Below are 16,285 nucleotides of genomic sequence, written 5' to 3' on the forward strand. Positions count from 1 at the left end.
CTAGTCAAAATAACCTTTTAAGTCATTAATCTCAGGCAAAAAATAATAATCCCCACCCCCAAATTAATAATTGTTAAGGTTGTGACATAAGACGGAAGAAGACAGAGAAATCCAAAGGTAAAGCTGACACTTTGAACCTGGGGAAAAGACAATACAGTGGCAGTCTATGCTTTAGAATTTCAGTCCTTTGTTCATCTGTGTCACAACCTTCATGCTACTTACAGTGAGGGGGGACAGTATTTGATCCCCTGATAAATTTGCCTGTTTGCCCTCTGACAAAGAAATGACCAGTCCATAATTTTAATGGTAGGTTTATTGTAGCTGTGAGAGACAGAATAACAACAGGAAAACCCCAGAAACCCAGAAGACAAAAGTCAGAGATTGATGTGCATTATAATGAGTAAAATAAGTATTTGATCCCTTTGCAAAAGATGACTTAGTATTTGGTGCCAAAACCCTTGTTGGCAATTACAGAGGTCAGACATTTTTTGTAGGTGGCCACCAGGTTTGCACACATCTCAGGAGGTATTTTGTCCCATTCCTCTTTGCAGATCCTCTCCAAGTAAGAAAGATTTCGAGGCTGATGTGTAGCTACTCGAACCTTCAGCTCCCTCCACAGATTTTCGATGGGATTAAGGTCTGGAGACTGGCTAGGCCACACCAGGACCTTAATGTGCTTCTTCCTGAGCCACTCCTTTGTTCCCTTGGCGGTTTGTTTTAGGTCATTGTCATGCTGGAATACCCATCCTCGATCCATTTTCTATGCCCTGGCTGAGGGAAGCAGGTGCTCACCCAAGATTTGATGATACATGGTCCCGTCCATCATCCCTTCGATGCAGTGAAGGTGTCCTGTCCCCTTAGCAGAAAAACACCCTCAAAGCATATTTCCCCCTCCATGTTTGACGGTGGGGATGGTGTTCTTGGGGTCATAGGCAGCATTCCTCCTCCTCCAAACACAGTGAGTTGAGTTGATGCCAAAGAGCTTGATTTTGGTCACTTTCACCCAGTTCTCCTCTGGGTCATTCAGATGTGCATTGGCAAACTGCAGACAGGCCTGTACATGTGCTGTCTTGAGCAAGGGGACCTTGCAAGATCTCAGTCCTTCACGGTGTAGTGTGTTACCAACTGTTTTCATGGTGACTATGGTCCCAGCTGCCCTGAGATCATTGACAAGTGCCCCCTGTGTCTGGGCTGCTTCATCACCATTCTCCTGATCATTGCAACTCCACGAGATGAGATCTTGCATGGAGCCCCAGACCGAGGGAAGTTGACAGCTATTTTGTGTTTCTTCCATTTGTCACCTTCTCACCAAGCTGTTTGGCAATAGTCTTGTAGCCCAGTCCAGCTTGTGCAGGTCTACAATCTTGTCCCTGAAATCCTTGGACAGCTCTTTGGTCTTTGGCTACTTTGGAATCTGCTGGATTGATTGCTTCTGTCGACAGGTGTCTTTTGTATAGGTACTGCAATAAGCTGGGAATACAGGTAAGACCTCTCCCTTACAGCAAGTGCTTCAAATATTAGCTCGTTACATACAGTGAATATACCAGGTAGCCTGACATCTGGCTGGTTGAGAGGGGATCAAATACTTATTTCACTCATTATAATGCACATCAATCTCTGACTTTTGCCTTCTGGGTTTCTGCCAGTTTTCCTGTTGTTATTCTGTCTCTTACAGCTACAAGAGTGAAGTCAAATGGGCCTGAGAGTGAAGTCAAATGGGCCTTAGAAAGCACTGCTAATAACAAGGCCAGTGGAAGTGATGATATTCCAGCTGAACTATTTAAAATTTTAAAAGATGATGCTGTTAAGGTGCTACACCCAATATGCCAGCAAGTTTGGAAAACTCAGCAATGGCCAGAGGATTGGAGAAGATCAGTCTACATCCCAATTCCAAAGAAGGGCAGTGCCAAAGAATGCTCCAACTACCGCACAATTGCACTCATTTCACACGCTAGCAAGGTTATGCTCAAAATTCTACAAGGCAGGCTTAGGCAGTATGTGGACCGAGAACTCCCAGAAGTGCAAGCTGGATTTCGAAAGGGCAGAGGAACCAGAGACCAAATAGCAAACATGCGCTGGATTATGGAGAAAGCTAGAGAGTTCCAGAAAAACGTCTACTTCTGCTTCATTGACTATGCAAAAGCCTTTGACTGTGTCGACCACAGCAAACTATGGCAAGTTCTTAAAGAAATGGGAGTGCCTGATCACCTCATCTGTCTCCTGAGAAATCTCTATGTGGGACAAGAAGCTACAGTTAGAACTGGATATGGAACAACTGATTGGTTCAAAATTGGGAAAGGAGTATGACAAGGTTGTATATTGTCTCCCTGCTTATTTAACTTATATGCAGAATTCATCATGCGAAAGGCTGGACTAGATGAATCCCAAGCCGGAATTAAGATTGCCGGAAGAAATATCAACAACCTCAGATATGCAGATGACACAACCTTGATGGCAGAAAGCGAGGAGGAATTAAAGAACCTTTTAATGAGGGTGAAAGAGGAGAGCGCAAAATATGGTCTGGAGCTCAACATCAAAAAAACCAAGATCATGGCCACCGGTCCCATCACCTCCTGGCAAATAGAAGGGGAAGAAATGGAGGCAGTGAGAGATTTTACTTTCTTGGGCTCCTTGATCACTGCAGATGGTGACAGCAGTCATGAAATTAAAAGACGCCTGCTTCTTGGGAGAAAAGCAATGACAAACCTAGACAGCATCTTAAAAAGCAGAGACATCACCTTGCCGACAAAGGTCCGTATAGTTAAAGCTATGGTTTTCCCAGTAGTGATGTATGGAAGTGAGAGCTGGACCATAAAGAAGGCTGGTCGCCGAAGAATTGATGCTTTTGAATTATGGTGCTGGAGGAGACTCTTGAGAGTCCCATGGACTGCTAGAAGATCAAACCTATCCATTCTTAAGGAAATCAGCCCTGAGTGCTCCCTGGAAGGACAGATCGTGAAGCTGAGGCTCCAATACTTTGGCCACCTCATGAGAAGAGAAGAATCCTTGGAAAAGACCCTGATGTTGGGAAAGATTGAGGGCACTAGGAGAAGGGGACGACAGAGGACAAGATGGTTGGACAGTGTTCTCGAAGCTACGAACATGAGTTTGACCAAACTGCGGGAGGCAGTGGAAGACAGGAGTGCCTGGCGTGCTATGGTCCATGGGGTCACGAAGAGTCGGACACGACTAAACGACTAAACAACAACAACAACAGCTACAATAAACCTACCATTAATATTATGGACTGGTCATTTCTTCATCAGAGGGCAAACGGGCAAATTTAGCAGGGGATCAAATACTTTCCCCCCTCACTGTAAACAAAATAATTTTTGTGCTTCTACCTTCCATTCCTCCTCCTGCTCTGGTCCTCTGGAAGTGTATGTTTCCTGGCCATGGATGTTCAACCAGGGTTGCTGGGACACAAGCTCTGGTAAACCTCTATGTGGGACTACTCTAACACACTGTATTTGAATAATTCAGAACAGAGCAGTTCAATTACGAGCAGAAGTGACTCAAATGGAACTCTAGTGTCAAAAAATCTCCACTGGCTGCCCATCTGTTCTCAACACAATTCAAAGAGCTGAGTTGACCTCAGAATCCCTAAACACTCTAGTTCCAGGTTCTCTCAAGAAATGTCTTCAATCCATACACAGATGCCATGAAAGGAGTCCTTGCTCTGAATCCCCCCTTTGTTTTAAGGGGAACTGTCTCTCCAGATGTTGCTGAACAACTCCCACCAGTCCTATCAAGCATGGTCAATGAGCAGCAACCTCTGAGCGGTCCATGGTTCCTTACACCTATTTTAAGGAACTTAGTGGCGACAAGGAACAGGGTCATTTAGGAAGATTGCAATAGCATTTTCATTCTGACAAGCTTCTTTCATAGTGCTTTATTTGTTGCTGCTCATGATTGTTATGCTGTTTTTTCTGTAGCTTTTCTTTAGTTTCCATATTTTAAATACTACTCTCTGTGCATGCTCAGAATCTGCTCCAGAGGGTTGGGAGGTGATCTGTTGTATGAGCAGAATTCTGTGTGTGCAGCTTTGGATATACTGAATGACTTTTTAGGCATTTTAGTAATGGTTAATTGGCCTGCTAGGTTGTACTTTTCTCACCACTTTTAAAAGATACATTTTGAATCTGAATAAAGTTACTAAGGCAGGGCACAGTGCCCCATCCTCCTCTGCTTCTGAATGTATGTGATTATGGTTAAGCATTTATACCTCTGGTCAGCTCATAGGTTCTACATACTGAATAGCTTTAGTTATAAATTTACTGGGTTTGTGTATTAGCCATGGCATGTACTAAGTAGAGCTCGTGTATTTTAGTGTAATCTGTGAGCCAGGAAATCCCTAGTTCAAATCTCACCTCAGCTATAAATACACTAGAAAGATTAAAGTAAATTACTGTCTCTCAGAATCAGCTCTCCCACAGTTGTACTTCAGCTGCCAGGTACTGACCTTACAGGACTGTTCTAAGAAAGATTGAGATTGTGGCCCAATTCAAAGATAGTACTAAACCACAGTAGAGTGCTACACAAACAACACTGGCCAAACCTCAGGCTTATGTGCTCCCCCTCCCCTCTAAAAGCATGAGGAGGTGACTAGATACATCCACTTCCTGCTTTAAATTAACCATAGTTTATCATCACAACTGCACTGAGCCAAGCTGTGGTTAGTATAAACATTTGTTTATTGAAACAAGTCAAGATCAAAGCATGGTTTCTGATCCTGGCTTGTTTCAATCAATTGTAATTTAAACTAACCATAGTTACGTAGCTCACATTGGGCATAATGACAAACTGCAGTTAATTTAAAACAGTAAAGTGGATGCTTCCAATCCCCTCTTCACAACATAGTATGTGAGCCAAAGTCTCACCCATACTCATTTGTTGAGTGCTAAACTATAGTTTACTGTAATGTCTAAACCAGGTCCATGCATCTTGAAGAGTTCCAAACACTCTAAGGCAGGGATGAGGAACTTCAGCCCTGGGCACCAAATGCAGCCCTCCAGGGCTCTCTATCTGACCCTGGGGGTTCTCTCCCAGGCCATACTTCTTCACCAGTCACATCCCATTTCTACTGGCCCTGCTTTGCATCCTCCTTGAGTGTTTTTGCTTGGATGGAACACAACCCCAAACTCTGATAATGCTTGCCTAGATGGAGGATAATATGTGTAGAAATTAGCCTACTGCACAAAGATGAAATTCACACCTGTTTCTTAGCCCACTTTAGCCTCTGGCCTTGTCCTTTGCTGGTATGTGACCCCTAGAAAATTGTCCACAAGGGAATGGGATATGGTCCTCAGGCTAAAAAAGATTCCACATCCTTGCTGTAAAGAGGTATATAAATACAAGTTTTAACACTTGTATTTATTTGGTTAGTTTATGTCTTTGATTCTTTTCATTTTGTGGGAGCCTCCAGACTGCATATTTTGGAAAGTAGTTTGTCTGTCCACCCATCTGTTTGTTCTCTATAGGTTTTGCTTTGGCATGGCATCACCCATTTTTAGGCATACGTTTGGCTGCCTCTGATGATATCATCACCAAAGATGGTCCGAGCCTTCCTCAGTAGGGGCAGTAGACTTCATCACCATTTGGACACTGGGCACCACTGTGAATCAAAATAGCAGACTAGGCTCAAAGGTTTATGAGGTGGAAATGGACAGTAAGAGCTGTTCAGCAGTGGAATTTGCTACCAAAGAGTGTATTGGAGTCTCCTTCTTTGGAGGTCTTTAAGCAGAGGCTTGACAGGCATATGTCAAGAATGCTTTGATGGTGTTTCCTGCTCGGCAGGGGGTTGGACTGGATGGCACTTGTGGTCTCTTCCAACTCTATGATTCTATGTAAAAAAAATTAGGAGCCAGGCGCCATTCGAATCAAGACCAAAACATGACTTTGGCATGATGTTAAACATTTTATGTTTTTATCTTCTTTGGGGTGGTAGGTGGGAGGGATTTTTAGTTGAGTGTGGGAATCTGTTAAATTTTAGTGTATTTGTAATTTTTATTGTTTTTGGTTTTATTGTTTTATTGTGTTTGGGGTGGTAGGTGGGAGGGATTTTTAGTTGGGTGTGGGAATCTGTTGAATTTTAGTGTATTGGTAATTTTTATTGTTTTGGGTTTTATTGTTTTATTGTCTTTTTTGTCTTCTTCCTTTGTTGCGTTCTTTGCTGTTTTTTACAGAGGTTTTATTTTGTTTTTAAGGGGAGGGGTCAGGGCTGCCCGGGAGGGGGTCCCAGCAAGCAAAATGGCTGGGGCAGATTCCGCAGGGGGGGGTGCACTGGAACAACCGATCTCAGTGGTCACGGGTAGGAGGAGGAGTTACGCTAAGACCAGACCATGTCATTACCGAGGAGGCAGACTTAGTCGTTGTCTGAGGACTATCCCTGCCTCCAGGTCTGGTCCTGACCGGACGGATATTGGAATAGGCAAGGGATACCCACATGACCTGAAGGTGCTGCTGTGCAATGCCAGGTCAATGATGAATAAGACCACCGCCATTCACGACCTGATTGTGGATGGAGGATTTGACCTGGCATGTGTGACAGAGACCTGGTTGGAGGAAGCCGATGGGCCCGTTCTTGGCACTGCTTGCCCACCAGGTTTCTCTTATGCACAGCAACCCAGGCCATCTGGGCGGGGAGGGGGGGGGTTGCAGTGATTTTTAGGAAGTCATTAGTTTGCACCAGGCGTCCTATTGGGAAGACCCAGTTCTCTGAGTGCATGTTCTGGAAGTTGGGCAATAGAGGCAGTACAGGATTCCTTTTGGTGTACCGACCTCCCCGCTGCACCAAGGATTCCCTGCCCGAGCTGCTTCAGGTCGTGTCGGATGTGCTCCTGGAGACACCTAGCTTGGTTGTCTTAGGGGATTTTAACATCCATGCCGACACGACCTTACAAGGAGCCGCTCGGGACTTCGTGGAAAGCATGGCCACCATGGGGCTGTCCCTGAATAAGTCTGGCCCAACTCATAGCCGCGGACATGCCTTGGACTTGGTGTTTACCTCTATGGATGTTGGTGATCTGACATTAAGTAAAAGCGAAACAAAAGAAGTGCCATGGTCAGATCACTTTCTGGTGCAACTGGACTTCTCCGCAACCCTTCCCCTCTGCAGGGAGGTGGGACCGATTCGGATGGTCCGCCCCCGCTACTTAATGGATCCAATTGGCTTCCAAAGAGTGGTAGGGGATGTTTTATCCCATGTCGATGGCCTTTCAGCTGATTCCCTGGTGGCCCGCTGGAATGCGGAGTTAACCAGCGCTATTGACTGTCTGGCTCCGAAGCGCCCTCTCAGATTGCATGGAGCCCGGACAGCCCCGTGGTTTTCCCCGGCGCTGAGGGCAATGAAACAGTCGTTGAGACGGCTAGAGCGCCGGTGGCGGAAAACTCATTTTGAATCAGACCGGACACGGGCTAGAGCTCAACTTCGAGCCTACCAAGTGGCAATGGCGACGGCGAAGAGGACCTTCTTCACCGTCTCCATCGCATCTGCAGGAAACAGCAGCAGGAGACTCTTCCAGGTGGTTCGCAATTTAGCGGAACCACCTGCTCCATCCGGGCCCAGTACGGGCCACATGATCTCCTGCAATGATTTTGCAAAGTTTTTTGCAGATAAAGTCGCTCAGATTCGGGAAGAGGTAGACTCCACCGTGGGAGCAGGGCCGGGGCGGGGGAGTGCTAGAGTCCTGTCTAGTCAAGTTTTGTGGGATCGATTTCAATCTGTTACCTCCGAGGATGTGGACAGGCTGCTTAGACGAATGAAACCAACCACCTGTCTCCTTGATCCTTGCCCATCCTGGCTTATAAAAGCTAGCCAGGAAGGGCTGGGCGATGGGCTTCGCGGGTTGGTAAATGCTTCTCTCCATGAGGGAGCCTTCCCAGACCCGCTGAAAGAGGCGGTTATTAAACCGCTTCTTAAAAAACCATCTTTAGATCCGGCCAATATGGCCAACTATCGCCCAGTCTCAAATCTTCCATTCTTGGGCAAGGTGATTGAGCGAGTGGTTGCGGAACAACTCCAGGCACGCCTGGAAGAAGCGGACCATTTGGATCCCTTCCAGTCATCATGGGACTGAAACTGCCTTGGTCGCACTGGTCGATGATCTCCGGCGGGCTAGGGACAAAGGTAAGAGCTGTTTCCTTGTTCTGCTGGATCTCTCAGCGGCTTTTGACACCATCGACCATAACATCCTTCTGGACCGTCTAGAGGGCTTGGGAGCTGGGGGCACTGTCATGCAGTGGTTCCGCTCCTTCCTCCTGGGCCGTGTTCAGAAAGTGGTGGTGGGGGATGAGTGTTCAGACCCCTGGGCTCTCACTTGTGGGGTGCCTCAGGGTTCTGTCCTCTCCCCCATGCTTTTTAATATCTATATGCAGCCGCTGGGAGAGATCATCAGGGGGTTTGGGCTGGGTGTCCATCAGTATGCTGATGATACCCAGCTCTACCTCTCTTTTAAATCAGAACCAGTGAAGGCGGTGAAGGTCCTGTGTGAGTGCTTGGAGGCGGTTGGAGGATGGATGGCGGCTAACAGATTGAGATTGAATCCTGACAAGACAGAAGTACTGTTTGTGGGGGACAGGAGGCGGGCGGGTGTGGAGGACTCTCTGGTCCTGAATGGGGTAACTGTGCCCCTGAAAGACCAGGTGCGCAGCCTGGGAGTCATTTTAGACTCACAGCTGTCCATGGAGGCACAGGTCAACTCCGTGTCCAGGGCAGCTGTTTATCAGCTCCATCTGGTACGCAGGCTGAGTCCCTACCTGCCCACTGACTGTCTCTCCAGAGTGGTGCATGCTCTAGTTATCTCTCGCTTGGACTACTGCAATGCGCTCTACGTGGGGCTACCTTTGAAGGTGACCCGGAAACTACAACTAATCCAGAATGCGGCAGCTAGACTGGTGACTGGGAGCGGCCGCCGAGATCACATAACACCGGTCCTAAAAGACCTACATTGGCTCCCAGTACGTTTCCGAGCACAATTCAAAGTGTTGGTGTTGACCTTTAAAGCCCTAAATGGCCTCGGTCCGGTATACCTGAAGGAGCGTCTCCACCCCCATCGTTCTGCCCGGACACTGAGGTCCAGCTCCGAGGGCCTTCTGGCGGTTCCCTCATTACGAGAAGCCAAGTTACAGGGAACCAGGCAGAGGGCCTTCTCGGTAGTGGCACCCACCCTGTGGAATGCCCTCCCACTAGAGGTCAAAGAGAACAATTACCAGACCTTTAGAAGGCATCTCAAGGCAGCCCTGTTTAGGGAAGCTTTTAATGTTTGATGGATTTTTGTATTTTAGAATTTCTGTTTTTTTGGAAGCCGCCCAGAGTGGCTGGGGGAACCCGGCCAGATGGGCGGGGTATAAATAATAAATTATTATTATTATTATTATTATTATTATTATTATTATTATTATTATTGACATAGATTTGGCGTCTTCTCAAGGGATGATCATTGTACTTGGTACAAGTTGGAGGGGGTAGTTATTGTTGCTCTTTGGATGCCAGGAGGCATTTTGAATGATCCTGGAAATTACAGGTCAGTTAGCTTAATGTCTGTCCCCAGAAAACTAGTGGAAAGTACTGCTAACGAAGAAATAACCAAGCATATAGAAGAACAAGCCTTACCGAAACAGAACCAGCATGGATTCTACAACAGCTTTGACAATCTGGCAAGATACATCTTGAACTTTCATGGAAATGTAAAGCAAAGTGACAACCTTTTTGGGTGGGCATATTTTCAAATCTGGGGAATTGTCATACATACATTCCTACCACTTTCTGAACTGAAGGGAATCTCCTCCCCCTTGCTTCTGGTTTTCCACATACACATGCACACCCAACTGTTACTCAACATCTTGTGCTCACTGAGCCTGATGAGTCTTCATTGGGTTATTTTCAGTCAGTCCACTCCCCAGGAGGGTTATTTTTCCTAAATATATTTTGTTTTTCTATAAAGATTGGAATTGTCCCTTGCCAGCTGATACCTCTCATTTGAGCTTGGATAGTACCATTTTGGTGATGTAAGAAATAAGCACTTGGATAACAAGTTCATTATCAGTAAATAGGATTATGTACATGGAGCTACAAATTGTGCACTGAAGTTGGCAGATGAAGCTGTCTTATTAGGGCCCCTGCCATCTGACATGTTTGGCGACTGCAAGATTTAGCACCTTTTTAGTGATGATGGTGGTGATCTTATTATTTATAGCCCACCCATCTGACTGGGTTGCCCCAGCCACTCTGGGCAGCTTCCAACACATATAAAAGCATAATAAATCGTCAGACATAAAAAAAAAATCCCAATAAAGGGTTGTCTTCAGATGTCTTCTAAAAGTTGTGTAGTTCTTTATCTCCTTGACATCTGATGGGAGGGTGTTCCACAGGGAGGGCATCACTACCAAGAATGCCCTCTGGTTCCCTGTTATGGCATCCCTATTATGGAACCAACTGACTACAAAGGTTCACTTGTCATCTTCCATACTGGCTTACAAATGGCAGATGGAAGCCTATAAATTAAAAATGCTTTAAACTCTTTTTTAATGGATGGGTAGTGGTAGAAGGGGTCTTGTATGCCTTCTTCTTTTTGTTGGTGTTAATGTTGCTAGGTACTATGTAATTTTATGTTTGAAGCTTTATTATACATTATTGTATTTTTTGGTAAACCACTCTGAGAACATAATTTCAATAAATAAATAAATGGAGAAAGAACATAAATCTGTTTTTATATTGTTCTGTGGCTAGTGAGCAATGGGATATGCCAGCTGATCCCAGGCAAGTTTCTATCTAGAGCTCAACTGCAGCTTTAGTATACATGTGATTGGGGGACAATTATGATGTTTATAGGTTGAGGGTTGCAATTAGGTAGTTCCAGTTAAGTCCTGAACATAGCAAATCTTCTTGCTTAAGGGGCCATTTTCCAGTGGTTCACTTAGCTAGTTCACACTGAAGAAAACTTACTCCTTAACTCCACCATGCTGACCAGCAATCCTAGCACAACTGAAAATTTGAGCTGCCCCGATCCCATTAGCCCTAAACATCTCCCAGAAATCTCTGAAAAGGGAAGCCCTAAGAGGTTGATGAGTGATATGTTGGCTACAGGTATGGTCCAGAGACATTTTAGTGCACCTTTCCCTACAATATTTTTTCCATAATTTTATTTTTTACATTTTCATTCACCTGTCTGTTTTCAGATGGTTGGCTCTCCTTGTCCTGCGCCTCCTATGAACCTGACCCTTGAAGGGAGCACCCAGCCTTGAATTGCCTTCCTTCCTTCCTTCCTTCCTTCCTTCCTTCCTTCCACTCTCTCTCCTGGTACTCTGAAGTCAATCCTATCTTGCTGCTGCTCTGAATACAGGGAATCAGTGGGCCTTGTACATCTTTAATAGTTCAGTAAAAGGGAGAAGTTTAGCAGCTGCAGCTATTTTCACCCTTGTCTCACAAACTGTACCTACTAAAATTCCCTCTTTTACAACAGTTAAAAATACAGTATCGTCCTAAGCTTAGACTTTGCTTACCTGATCAACCCCACCCATAGCTGCCAAGTTATCCCTTTTTTTAAGGGAAATTCCCTTATGCTGAATAGGCTTCCTCGTGAGAAAAGGGAAAACTTGGCAACTATGACCCCACCAGTGGGAATGCTCCTGCCTAGCTCTTTACGACAGTGTTTCTCAACCAGTGTGCCTCCAGATGTTTTGGGACTACAACTCCCATCATCCCTAGCTAGCAAGACCAGTGGTCAGGAATGATGGGAGTTGTAGTCCCAAAACATCTGGAGGCACACTGGTTGAGAAACACTGCTTTACGATATAGACAATACTTGTTACAACAAATTATAAGCATTCATACATCCCCACACAGTTGCATCAACAGTAGAACTGCTAATTCAATCAACTTTCCTCCAAACCTGATTGCACAAAACAAAACTAACGAATGAGTCGGTATGAGAAGCAAACAAACATGTGATTCAATACATGCAGCTGAAAGGAAATCTTTTAAAAATATGTCACATTTGCTATTTGATAAATCAGTCATTAGGAGGCAGCAGACAGCTCAAAATGTTTTCAAGAATGAAACTGCCTTCCCTGGTAATCTGATTGGATTGGAGATGAAGGGGCAAGTAGTTAAAACAGCTTCAGGGGTTTACCACCCTTTAGAGAAGACCTAAAAGTACTATATATGGTTTATCTAGGGCATTATCAAAACAAAGATCCCATGAATGGCATCCGTACAAACAGTCTGATACTAAATACTCTGTTAAGACATGAAACCCACTGAGACTTAATTTGCATATAATCAGTTTCAGACTAGGGTGCCAAATGTGATATGACATTATTCTGTTCATGTATGCACACCACTACTGCCAACCAAAATAGTGGAAGGACACTGCCTTTTCGCCCTGGATCCAAAAACAAAGTAAAAACATAGCAAGTTCAAGACAGGAACTCACACTTAAAGCAAATCATTCTAGTTCTCATTTTAAACAGCTATTTCAATTCTCCAAGTTAATGTAAACTCAAGGAAGACTTTTACTAGGCTAGAACATTTACTTCCTTTCTTTCTCAGCAATGTATAAAGTGAAATAAAGCAAGGATGAATAATACAGTCATCTCCAAAGTTTTAAGCATTACAGTACTGTACTTAAAAGATTTTTGCAGGGAATGCTGTATATTACTATGTATGTACATTACTATTACATACAGAAACAGAAATCACTAACTTTTAAGTCTCCAGAGCTAGCAATAATTAATTAATCATGGGCTAGAGCTACATGTTATTCTGAACTTTATTATTCTCTACAGATGATTTCCCAATGTGTAGCAGCCACATCTGTCATTCTTCTCCTTAATGATTATTACCAACATGAAACGAATGTACAATTCAACTTGAAATTATTGTATAACGTAAATATAGCCTCCTGAATCCTGCAATGAATCTTAAGCTTCCTGCCCTAGTTACTTACTAGGACTTAAACATAAATTATTGATAATGGAAAAAATGAACTTACTGTTGTGATGTTCAGACTGTTCTTTCGTTTTGAGTCAGCTGCCAGAGAGAAATCTGTTTAATAAAATAGTGAAACATCAACAAATGGGAAAGAAAGTGAAGTCCATATTCGGTTAAGTGTTGTTTTTCTTCTGTAACACTTTGTAAGTGAAGCAAATAAACAGACAGATGGCTTTGGAGATGGTCCCGCAACATCCAAGAGATGCAACACCCCTCTTCGACTATAAAGACCGATATGTTGTTGAGCTCTGACAGTCCAAAATGGTGAGGTCAATCAGTCTTGCTTGTTAAGTATGGTGTGTCAAAGAATAGGGCTGAAATTCCAAAATAATATTTAGTGCATTTTCCAGATCCAGATTTCTATCTCTCGTCCTTTCTGCCTTTCCATTCATGTTTTTATTGCCACAAAAATGCACATAGGTTTGTTCTTCCAGTGCCCTGGGTAAGGCCTGGCTCTGAAATGCATTTCAGTCTCTCAACACAGACAGCTTTCACTGCATTTAGAGTCCCACCAAGGCCCGGCTTTAAAAGCTACTGATTCTTTTCCCCCCCTTCTTCTTTAGCCTTCCTCACAAAAGAAGGGTATTTTGTAAATTACCAGCTCGTTCAGATCAACAAAAGGTACTTTCATAGAAAGCCCCATTTGATTTTGCTCAAATTTGATTACAAGGATGGAGGAAAAAGGAAAGGAAGTCAAAAAGAAAAACCCCAGATGGCTTTTTTCATTCATCTCAGTGAATGAGCTTTATCTGTGCCTTTTGAAACTGTAGCAGTGGAAAAGCATTTCTGTTGGCTTAAAAAAACTTGACAAAAATTATTGGTTTGCCATTTCTCATGTAACTGCCATTGGGAACTGGATGAAAAGACTTTTTTTCATGGGATCGCCTGCTTGGATCAAAATAATGGAGATTAGGTATTTCATTATAAATTACAGTGGGAGATAGAGAGAGGCTGTCATATTAATAGCAACCTGCTCGTGGTCTTCAGTGGTAGCTATTCTCCTAGACAAAGGACCAAGGGGGTTGTCTATTGAACTTGTGCTTTAAGGCCCGATCAATTTTCTATCATCAAGGCAAAAGGTGAGATGACGAACAAAAGAATTCACACATGAGTGACCTCATGAGCTGAGAGATAAAACAGCTTAAAGAAACAAAACACATCCTGAAATTATGGGTGATAAACTGTATAAAAGGAGAAGAAGGAAGAAAAAAGAGAGGGTGGTGGTGGTATGAGTGTTGGTCTATAATTCTTTCTTTTCTTAAGCATATGGACACATTAAAAGCTACTTGTTTTCAGGCACAGTATAATTGCAGCATTTGTTTTGCAAGGCTGTGCCTTGAATCTTGCTATGTACTCCTTCCCCAACAGGGTTCCAGTAATTTCATTCATGAGTAAGCATGCTATTGTGTTTAATGCAGAATGCCCAAGAGCCATACACATAGATATGCCCACACAAAGGATTACCATTGACGACAACAACATCAGCAACAGCATACAGACAGAAAGGCTGCACAGGATATGCACTGCATTGAACAATCGTGATACCTCAGGCTGCGCCATATACATGGTGAAAATATTCTTATTAAACAATGGACAGACGAAGGACCACTTCTATGCTGCTTCACAGATATGTGGTTATAATCCCTGGAGCCACATCTTCCCAATAGAAGAAAGTATACTTTTATTAAAAATATCACTAGTTGATTTAAGGATAGCATGCCTGGGAAACATATCTTCCTGAGAGCCTAATAAATTGCTGCCAGTTTGGGTGGTTAGCAGTGGACAAATGAACCAGTGGTCTGATTCAGCACTGTGGAACAGATCAGACTAGCTAGTCAACCAGGAGCCAGATTCAGCCTCACTAGAGGCTAGCAAAGACAAGAAGTATCAACAACCAAGAGAAGGCTACATAACTGCCTTGTCTCTTAGTCAGAGCCATCTTAAGCCTATCCAGCGCCGTGGTTCAGATATCCCTCCGGTGCCCCACCCCCACTTTCCCAGCCGGAAAGCTGAAGCCGCACACTGCTCTGGGGACGTGCGTGCGCTTCGCTTGAGCAACTACACCTTGCTCCAAGGTGCCGTTCCTCCCCCCCCCCCCCGACACCAGCATGCCGTGCCTCCTGCTTCTCGCCTGCTACGGGCAGGACCTGCGACGGTGACGCCGGACTTACACTCCGCCAGGCAGGGCCAGGTTCGGCTGGCCTGACAGGCAGGGATGCTGTCAGCTGTGCTCCGCCTCCGCCTGCTTGGTCGAAGTGGCTGTGCGGTGCTGCCATCCAGGGAGCCCCTGGCTGCCATGTCGATGGGCGGTTTGCAGCCGGCTTCCCCACAAAGGCACCCGCAGCCCGAGAAGAGGCAAGTGAGGGCGGCGCTGCCAGCGGGGCTTGAGGGCGGCTCCTCCAGCAGGGAGCAGGCTCTGGGCACGGCACGGCATGGCAGAGGTGCCCTCCAGAACTTCCCGCGATGGTGCCTTGTGCCAGTAGCCTCTATGGCTAAGACGCCCCTGCTCTTAGTGAGTTACTCTGAGGAGGCAGCATGGAGCAGTTTGTGTTCCCTGTTACAGAGACAGTTTTCCTTCAGGCTTATGGAGCAAAGATTGAAACAGTTTCAGAAATTTGCACAGGTCCAAATATTAAGGCAATTTTCCTGAGCACTGTGAATACAAAGTTATATCCAAATATAAATTCCTGCAGCACTCTGGAGAATAACACACCACCAAACAAGAGTCATGGGCTCCTCTGTTAATGGTGCATTATCCTGATATTTGGCTGTGAATCAAAGTCATGTACAGTGTTTAGTACCATGCCTAAGATAACAGAATGAAATGCAAAGGTGATAAGTGTGTCCCCAGAGGGAGGTTGCATTCCCCCTAAACCTTAAAGTTAGGGACTAAAGGAACAGATCTGCAATTTAGAGATGCTTCTTGATCTGCCCTTGTCATTTGAAGTAATACTGTAGATTGATCCTTTGCACAGGGCAACTTTTACCTCTGTCAAAGGTGATCTGCCCAAGAGAGCAGCTCTCTCACCCTCTTCCTTGTCTAACTGCAACACAACAGCCCTGCACTGCTCCCAGTAGGTATTACTCTCTGGTTGTTGCTGGCATCACCCTCCCGCTTACTCTTGCAGCCCAGATGGAAGAGGACCTGTGATACACCAAACACTTTTTAAAAGCCTCCAAGCCAGGACATCCAGCACTCCTTGGTTCAACCTACACACAAATTGCTGGGGAAAGCAGGATTAGCTTCCAGCTGCCTTATCCTAGTCCAAGATCAAAGCAGCTTGCTCGTTTCCA

The 16,285-nt window shown here is 44.8% G+C and overlaps 1 long non-coding RNA gene across 1 annotated transcript in view; it reads right to left on the reverse strand.

Moving 5' to 3' along the window:
* LOC118093467 (uncharacterized) overlaps window positions 1-16,285 on the reverse strand; it is a 441,102-nt gene that overhangs the window by 345,090 nt on the left and 79,727 nt on the right. Inside the window, exon 4 of the long non-coding RNA XR_009557561.1 lies at window positions 12,993-13,045. This is a non-coding gene — a long non-coding RNA (uncharacterized LOC118093467). The remainder of the gene's footprint in view (window positions 1-12,992; window positions 13,046-16,285) is intronic.

The sequence above is a fragment of the Zootoca vivipara genome, chromosome 5 (assembly GCF_963506605.1).
Source record: "Zootoca vivipara chromosome 5, rZooViv1.1, whole genome shotgun sequence".
Taxonomy (NCBI): Eukaryota; Metazoa; Chordata; class Lepidosauria; order Squamata; family Lacertidae; genus Zootoca; species Zootoca vivipara.